The sequence below is a fragment of the Schistocerca americana genome, chromosome 2 (genome assembly GCF_021461395.2).
Source record: "Schistocerca americana isolate TAMUIC-IGC-003095 chromosome 2, iqSchAmer2.1, whole genome shotgun sequence".
Classification (NCBI taxonomy): domain Eukaryota; kingdom Metazoa; phylum Arthropoda; class Insecta; order Orthoptera; family Acrididae; genus Schistocerca; species Schistocerca americana.
Window position 1 is genome coordinate 904,235,203 of NC_060120.1, and position 9,923 is coordinate 904,245,125.

The 9,923-nt window shown below is 42.2% G+C and overlaps 2 non-coding genes across 2 annotated transcripts; both read right to left on the reverse strand.

Annotated features, from left to right (window-relative positions):
• Window positions 1-1,083: 1,083 nt before the first annotated feature.
• Trnas-cga lies at window positions 1,084-1,158 on the reverse strand. The gene has a single exon. It is a non-coding gene; the product is annotated as a tRNA-Ser (tRNA).
• Window positions 1,159-1,384: 226 nt separating this feature from the next.
• Window positions 1,385-1,459, reverse strand: Trnas-cga. Its single transcript has one exon. It is a non-coding gene; the product is annotated as a tRNA-Ser (tRNA).
• Between the last annotated feature and the right edge of the window lie 8,464 nt (window positions 1,460-9,923).

The following is a 9,923-nucleotide window of genomic DNA, read 5'->3' on the forward strand; positions in this document are numbered from 1 at the left end:
AAGCTTACATTAGCTTGTGATCATACGATTTTAGTCACTTAATTATGTTACCTAGACAAATGTATTTCCGAAGTTTCATTACTCTACATTAATTATTTTTGGGGGCTGCGATCTTTTTTCTATCAGTATATTACGAAGTATGATACCTCAATACTGCATTGTGACAGCATGAGAATGCTGGTTTGCAGAGACAAAGATATCGACGTCGTAATACACGGGAAACAGACATGAAATAACGTGATTACAGTGGCAATAGCATTACCAATTACTGCCGAAGTGACGTAAATATTTTCCATCAAAGAGTAGTTGAAAAGGAAGATACAAGGCTTGGTGTATACAGCCGAACAGTATTGTACAGGAAGCAAACAAACGATCCATTCTGTAGTGGTCTCCATCCTGGTAATACCATGCTCTTTAGCCAAGGAAGAACTAAAAAGTTTCCTGTACTCTTGCGTCTGGTCACTTTATAAAATCTATGAGGGTTTTATCAATAACGTTGCTCACTTGTGGGCATGAGATTTGACATATGTCACATATTGCACATATTTTACAAGTTTTACTCTACAAGTGAAACCACACGCGTTAAACAACTAACCGCAACTGTCTTATCGTATAGTATAACCCTAGGTGTCGCTGTATATACGAGATATTGTCTCTAAGCGAACTTTGTGCTCCACCTACGAAAAACTTTACAGAACTACCCAAGCGAGTTGGCTTCGTTGATGTAGATTTATAGCATAGCTTCATGAGGTAGAATAGTATGCGAATTCCATGTGTGATATGTATAAATTAATGGTGGCATAGGATAATCTGCAAAAAAAGTGGTGCTGAATAATAATGTAACAGGACAACTAAATGGTAAATTCCGAGTACTGTCGCTATGGACAGACTGTACCACCGACGGTATTGTAGAGAAAAATGTTTCCCCTGTTTTAATATAGCACGTCTATCGTAGTTAGGGTAGCTTATTACAGCCGTGTGCGGAAAGAATACACTTAAAGAGCTACCTGTATGCCAGTAGACAAACTGCAGAAACATTGTTAAGACACCACACACAGAAACTACCTGGCAGATTAAAACTGTGTGCCGGGCCGAGACTCGAACTCGGGACCTTTGCCTTTCGCGGGCAAGTGCTCTACCAACTGAGCTACCCAAGCACGACTCACGCCCCGTCCTCACAGCTTTACTTCTGCCAGTACCTCGTCTCCTACCTTCCAAACTTTACAGAAGCTCTCCTGCGAACCTTGCAGAAGTAGCACTCCTGAAAGAAAGGATATTGCGGAGACATGACTTAGCCACAGCCTGGGGGATGTTTCTAGAATGAGATTTTCACCCTGCAGCGGAGTGTGCGCTGATATGAAACTTCCTGGCAGATTAAAACTGTGTGCCGGGCCGAGACTCGAACTCGGGACCTTTGCCTTTCGCGGGCAAGTGCTCTACCAACTGAGCTACCCAAGCACGACTCACTCCCCGTCCTCACAGCTTTACTTTTGCCAGTACACACAGATTTATCTGTAAGTTACGCATTAATTCACAGTATATGGAAGCAACTGGGACAGAGTAGTGGTAGTATTACTCAAGTCGCCTCTATGAAGTAGCAACCAGGGCAGCCCAAGCAGCTTTCGATCCAGTGTTAGCAGAACTGATGAAGTCACAGCATACATGCTTAAAGTAAATGAGTAGAGCCTGTTGCAACTGAGTGTCAGTAAACAGAAATCTGTCATATAGTTGTCTTGCGCTGTAAACATTTTGACTGTAGCAGGAAGGTGGAGCTTCAGCTCTGTACGTGACCAACAAGAATCCGATATTGCTGGCACAGTGCTCTCAAACCATGTCAAATCGTAAAGTTCGCGTGGACGGCTTCATTTATACAGAACTTTAGCGAGCCTACCGGTCACAATAGTTGCATGTACCAGTGGTGATGTAAATACTGCTTGCTATTGCGAATTTCCAAATATGGACCATACCTTACAGTCCAAACGTTGCTGTACATGATTCAGACACTCATAACAGCACATTTTAACAGATACATAAACGCATCAAAAAGTTTGGGGGAAGGTTTATGAATTTCATATAGCTACATAAATGAGCTTGATTATGGAAGAAGGTATTTATTGTGCTTTACAACAGGTACATATTAATTTGAGAACTGTGGAGTTTCATATGCTGCAAAGGCAAAAAATACACTATTTGCTGATACTGTCTTAATTACATTGAATGAATACTGTAGATTCTTATGGGCTTCAAACACACAGTAATGTGTCTATATGGATGGAACATTGCACCCACTCACACAGTCGAGCGCCCTCAACCACTTGCTGTTCAAATGACTGTTTTGTTCAGAATATCTGCCACAAGTTTAATACTTAACAAACCATTTGCTGTGATTATCGCATTTTTCGCTCGGCAGATAGTATCCACATAGTTGCTTCCTTCTACACGAATCAGAAACATATATTTGTAGGATCACAGAGCATGTACTGTCCATAGATCATCCTTTTCATGCTAGTGCTTCAAACCACCACTACAATGAAAACACACTCTCATCACCATTACCCCACTTCATATAGCTCATCTGTTAGCTGCTTAATAGCAAGAGGCCACTCATCAAATGATACTAACCTAGCCTACTGCGGGGCACACTGGTCCTGGAATTATTTCAGCTCAACTGTATTGAGTCGTTGGTTCTGGAAAGGATTTGGACGGATTTCCATTTTGATGGTTGTATGACGATTACTGATCTGCAAATGCCATGAATCGCAATTCACACTGCTGTGGAATCAGACCACTGACGACTCAGTACAGCTCAGCACATCAGGGAACATAGTTCAGGTGGATCCAGAATTCAGTGCATCTTTGGATATTGTAAGGGGTAGGTCCACCTGAGTGAAGTCCGGTGTAATGCTTAGGGCGAATCTATATGTGTGTTAATTCCTGGATAACTTTCGGTATGGATCCACACACGTATGATCCAGTGTCTTGACACGTGAATCCTCTTACATTAGGTCCAATGCTGTAGCCGCCCCTTCTTATCTTCTATCACTTTTATTAATGACTTGTCATGTTAATGTTATAACTTGTTTCATAATCAGAGTAATTTATTAGCCAATTATTATAATTTATTACACAAAAACGACAGTATAACTTGACACCATTATTTATTACCCAATTATAGTGATTTACAATCCAAAAATCGCCTAATGCATCCTAGGCAGGATGCAGTTAAACATTAAAACCATTATACATAATCATAATACGACACTTATGTAGAACACATGTCGTATCTAAAGCAGTCACATCTCCATACTCGTAGAGAAAACCAGAGACTGCATGGGTATCGTGGTATAAACTATGTTTACGGATAGAAGCAGGCATCTGTATCTCAAGCCGTACAAACTGCAGATCACATGATCATTAACTTGATATTCCCTATGTGGTTTCTGCCTCCCTGGAGTTGCAACACATGCCTTACTTCTCTGTCTGCTTTACACATATTCTGCTGCACAATTGGTTACAAAGTTTTGTAGCTGCATGCAAGGATGAGATGTTGCCTTACTATCTACCATTGACAATTACCACTGTGCCACTTCCAGGTCATACAGGTTTGGAATCATATTCCGAATAAGAAGACAATCCGCTGTCTACAGCCCAACCTCATGATAATCTTCGCTAATTTGAATGTAATATTTTTCCAGGAAGAATGTAACTATTGCGTCACCTTTGCGTAGGTTACAGTCACTTTAGATGGGATATGTAGTCGTATTCTACGTAAGTGTAGGATGAATCACCTAAGACATAACATATCGAAACACTGTTCCCGGCAAATGTAAGAGCATCGAGAGGCACGTATGGTTTTGTTTGGTTGATGATTTTAGCGCTGGTATCATCTGATTGTTGGTTGGTTGGTTGTTTTTTGGGGAAGGAGACCAGACAGCGAGGTCATCGGTCTCATCGGATTAGGGAAGGACGGGGAAGGAAGGCGGCCGTGCCCTTTGAAAGGAACCATCCCGGCATTTGCCCGGAGCGATTTAGGGAAATCACGGAAAACCTAAGTGAGGATGGCCGGACGCGGGATTGAACCGTCGTCCTCCCGAATGCGAGTCCAGTGTCTAACCACTGCGCCACCTCGCTCGGTGGTATCATCTGAGATATTTAATTAAGGATGTGTATTTACATGGAACCGTATACTTTTTATAACTGCAGTCAATAGCTCTTGAGAATACAATTACAGTGATATAGTGTTTGTTAATGTTGACGTTGAAACCTGCCGCAAAAATTTCGAAAGCTGTAGTAGAATGCGATAGCACGGTGGCCGGAAACGGCATTTAAGGTGCAAACACTGCCAAGCCCGAGTCTCCGGCCAGGCTGCGTAGTAGTATACTGAAAGATGGGCCTGTGCTACGATAATAAAGCTTTATTTTCCCTTGAACCAACTTACGACCTGGGCGCAGGTTCACCTACAAATGTTGTATATGTAAACACGACACAGACTAGAATTTATCGTAATACGAATGGCTTTGGAAAACTATTTCGCATTTATGTATCCTCTCTCATTTACGTGAGCTGTAACAGAGAAATCAACTGATCGTTCTTCAAAAATAAAAGAGGTCTTACAGGCTGCAAATATCTACATCTTAGAAGGAATATTTGGCTGTATTTCCCTGTGCCTGGCTGTGTGCTTCTTAGAGGTAAAATACGTGCTACCGGGCGACCGTCTCTACCCACACAGCTCTAAATTATATCATATGGGATACACTGTTGAACTACATATTTTATTAAAATGCTTTGGTGACCGTCCATACACCACAAAATAAATATTCTTCTGAACGAAACGTCGTTTCGTGCTGAACGTAAACGCGTAATGACAGTGCTATCAGCTATGTGCAGTACACGCTATCGATTTATTTGATATTGCAATGCAATTTCGTACACACGTAAATGAAATAAACAATTTACTAACAATGATTTGGTAACCATCCAAATCACAAAACATAGATTTCGTCTTCCAGAAAACTAACTTCACCCCTCTACTTAATCATGTATTCAAACTGTTGACCATGGACTGAAAGACACATTTGCAATCGCCATTCGAAAGAACGATGAACAGACGTAATTACAGTGGATGATATGCTAGAGCATGCACTGGCGATTCAATGACGTATGTCATCTGGTGTAGTTGGGACTTTGTCACAGACAGCATCTTTGAGTGCCCCGCCAAAGAAAGTAATCAAGAGGAATAAAATCGGGGGACCGCGCAGGTCATTTGACAACAGAATTTCGTCCTATCCAACGTCCAGGAAAGTTATCATTCAGTACTTGCGTTGCAAAACGGGAAAAGTGAGCTGGACAACCGTCGTGTTGCAGCCACATACACTCTCGAAAATCCAGTAGTACTTCTTCAAGGAGAACGGCAGGATGTTCGTCAGAAAGTGAGCGTACGTATGTCCATTTACAACGCCTGAGAAGAAGTAAGGTCCCTCAATCTAATTCCCTACGATGCCGCGTTGATGTTGCACCTCACGAAGCCAGTGCGAATTTTCAGCTGCCCAGTAGTGCATATTATGCAAATTTACATTAGTGTGGTTAGTAAACATTGCTTCATCGGTAAAGCGCGCACGCTGGAAAAACTAGAGTCCGTCTCTCAGATGCCGAAGGGCAAACCGACATAATTCTGTACGATGTTCGAAATCACGGCGATCGAGTGCCTGATGTAGTGACAGGTGATAGGGATGGAAATTCTGTCGATGCAGGATGCTAATGACACTCGTCTGGCTAATTGTAGATTTCTTGGCAATATGTCTCTGACAACTATGTGGATTCATTAGCGTCGTAGCCACAACAGCTTCTTCGTGTTCTCTGTCAGTTGCAGTCTTCTTTCATGTCCTCTTTTTGACGTTCAAGCAGCCTGTCCGCACCAGAGTCTTAATAATTCGTGCATCTGCCTGGTGCATCGGACACAAGCGATCCGGATAGATAGCCCTATACCACTGCATTGTTTTTGCGGCATTTCCTTTACGTTCACCCTATAGAAGTGGTATATTCAACTTCTTCTCATTGGTGTAAAAGGCTGCATGCAATGACTCTGAAGCGTAAATGAGCAATCTGCTGTGCAGGCAAGTAAACAGGTAAATGTGTTGGCAGTCTGTCACAGCGTGGCAAGAGAGCTCTCCTTGGCGGTGTTTTCACCGCTAATGCCGATTCTGGCCACTGAGCTCTCAAATTCTAGGATATTTCTCCAATTTTTTCACAACAGGTTTCAACGTCGACATTAACAAACGCTGTATCACAGCAATTGTCTTCTCATGGGCTATCGAATGCAGCTATAAAAAGTGTAGGGTTCCATTTTAAAAAAAAGGTTGAAAGTCTTCTACTTAGGTTTCAAATCTAGATTTTAATAATAAAACGGGAAGGTACTGTTCATCAGAACTCAGGGATAAGTTGTGATCTAAATCAGAATAGTTTAATTCAGTCTTAACAAGACAAAAAATGACTAAAGAAACGTCACACAAACATCTTTATTTGACAGACGCTTTCACTAACATGGGCTCTATGGTGGACAAATTGATCAGCTGGGGATCGACACACGACACTAACCAGAACACTAATCGCTTTATCTGACTTCATACACATGAATCCGGGATATGGCTAAAAAACTACACCACCATCAAGCATCTATATTCTACCATTCCAAAAAGAAAAATGTGGTTCGAAAGAGAAAGGTGCTGAGAAACTCATATTGGAGCCCTACGCCGTAGCAGCGAATACCTTACCCTCCTGCTGGTCAGGGCGGCACACCACAAAGCGCTCGGCGACTGAAGTCATGGACAGTCGCAATGTGTTTTTAATGGCGCGCGCCCGAAAAATGCAAGTACGCGGTCTCGCGTTCGGTTAATTCGGAATGCAGGTACTTCCCTAAGAGCCTCTGAAACCCCGGTGAATTCCAGTGTGCAGGTGGACCTGTTTGCTTGTCTGCCAAACCAATTTGACTCCGTGCCGCGACTATGCGTGATGGAATATGTCAAATGTTTAGACGGCCGACTCAAGACAAATAAATACACACACGCATCACTCGTCATGTGCACGATGCTAGAAGCAGTACCTCTGACGGTTCAGAAGGTGACTGGCATAGGCTCTAAGTGGCACACTCGCAAAGGACACAAGTCTCACTGTTTAGGTAGAGACTTGCAGTTCTTTACTAGCAAAGGGCCAATACAAGAGTGAGCTCTCTTCTCTTTCTTTCCGCTTCCCCCTCAGCTCGGTAGCAAAGCACATTTACATCTTAGACTTCCCCCACTTTAGCACAAGCCTATCACAAGCTGGAGCCCGGCATTCGAAGCTGGCAGAGCGGCCTTTTCTCTGCGTACACCGATTTGACCAATCAGAGACTTTAAAGTTAATTGGGAGAAAAGGGAAGACGATTCAGCTTCATAGCCTCAATCCCATGCATTTTCCATGTCTTTTGCTAACAACATGACCAGGATGGAACTACATCCCTCCATAAAAGCTTGTTATCTCCCCTGTTGCGTCCATTTCAAAGTTTCCAAAGAATGGCCATAAACTCGCTAAAAGCCTGGTGCTTTCACAAACATGTTTTGTATCAGAGTCTGAACATCTGGGCGCCAGTGGCTCTGTCCCACGGAAATTTGCAGAATGCTCACATTTGCTTTGTCAGCTTCCTTCCTAACAAGGGCACATCCTCTGCTTTATTGCTGGTCTACAATGCGATGGCCATTGCAGCAGCGACTTCTCGGCGCTAGTCAATCTACCTGGACGCGGCTGCCTCCTAACTGGCGCCAACCAACGTGCCTGCACAATGAGACCGCGGAACTCAGCCGTCTGGAAATGTTCTCACCCAGGTTCTGCAGAAAAAACGTGCTTCCCTCGGCCCACCGTCACCATGTGCTTTTACTGCAGTCTTCTAAATCGGCAACCTATTCCTTTGAACGCAGGTAAAGCTTCCCATTATTCCTTCCCTAGAGCATGCAAGCAAGCAAGAGCCTTAACTACTGCTCACCATTTTATCATGATGTATGAAGTCAAAATCGCAATGAAGATCATATTCCTTAAGAACATGAAGTGGCTAACACCGAATTAGAAGTGAGAGTGCCCTGCAATCTGTCAAGGTACTTGCTTCAATATCTCCATTGACATCAGAACTAAAAAAATTAACCAAACATAAACATACGAACCCCTCGACGCTCTAACATTTGCCGAAAACTGCATATCTATATATGTACCCATTCACGAAATAAAAGGGATGGTACATCTCACACTCAGTGTGTGTGTGTGTGTGTGTGTGTGTGTGTGTGTGTGTGTTTGCATTATAGAGGGTGACAGATCCCTGACTGGAATTTGGGGAAAAAAGGCTTTATGAACATGTGTCCATAAATAGACAGTGTGCATGCAATGACAACTCATCGAACCAGAACACATAACAGAGCTGGACTGCATCCATGTCACAATAGACGTCCACTGTGGCCTCCCTGGGATACATGTAGTAGCGGTTGTCATGCAGGATACGCACAATCGTACTTCGGCTTACACATGTTGGCAGGCCACTTGCATGGAGATTGTATTAGGGTCCATCTCAATATCCTATAGAACCCAATTCTCCAAATCTGGTGTATGCAGTCTGCCACCAACCCGCAGTAAGCATCTATCTGCGTCTTATGGTTTCAATGTTCAAATATTGCTTCAGTCAACATGTGTCACGCTATTTTTGGATTGTGAATTTTTATAACTGGGTAATAAATATAGGTGTTAAATTAGACAGTCATTATTGAGTCATAAATTACGCTAGTTAGACAACTAGTTACAGTTTTAACATTATAGGTCGTTACTGAAAGTGACACGAGATAAGGTGCCTGGCCAAGTGTCTGGGCCATTGACGCAAGGGAACTATGGACTCCTTGTCTCTCAGAGAAGGGGTAGGGCATGAGGGAGGGAAGGGGTAGGATGACCTTGAAAGTTGACGTTTTCGAGATAAAGCTTGACTTTCATCAGATAAATGAGGTAGAAAGCGTGTTAGAACGTGCACTGGTTCAGTACATCAAAAATTCTTGCCATATTTAGGTGAACTCCAAATGTAGTGGTTGTCACCATCAGAAAAGCTAATTTTATGAATGTCCAACTATACTCATTTAAACTGTGTTTTATTATGTAACTTTGGAAGTATGCAACTCAAAAACTGGCATTCATTTTATTACTATGAAGGGCGAAATAAAATTGAATTCAATGTGCCCCACAGTAACATCTGCTTACTTCTTTGAAAACTTTTTGAGCCAAGTTGACAGTTGACACCTCGATTAGGCATTTGTTTTATTGATGCTGACACTGAACCTCGTTTTACAAATTCAAAGCTTTGATGAGTGAACTATTTAAGATTTTTTAGCTTTTTAAGTTTCATCTTTTGTAGCTCTATAATATGTAAGAAATGCCTCTACATTTTATGTTCCTTCAATGTTAATTATAGATCTGATGATGGTAGTAATCGAAAAGACATTATAACCAAAGGCATTTTTAAGCGATCTAGATGGTTTTATTTACAAGAAAAAATTCTTTTTTTATCAAACGACAATACAGAATTTCGTGCAGTGTCTTCCGAACAGCAAGGAACATCGCATGAACTTCAACGACGTTGTTTCCGCTCCTTCGGTTTTCATGGACAATCAAAGCGAGTTGATTTTCATGATATCTCTGCTTGCTGTAGACATGTTGACTCCTATACACGAGATCTTCGTCCTTGAAACTACCGATATTGTCTCTCTTTTGTAGTGTTTACCCCATAGTACAGCACTCTCTGTTTATCTAGTTTTAACAAATTTATTTCAATTTAACTGTGAGGATGGATGTCCTCCTATTCTCGAGAATGGCCAGTCAATGGCCTTGCTGATCGATCCAGTTCTGCCTCAGTTCCCAGTCTC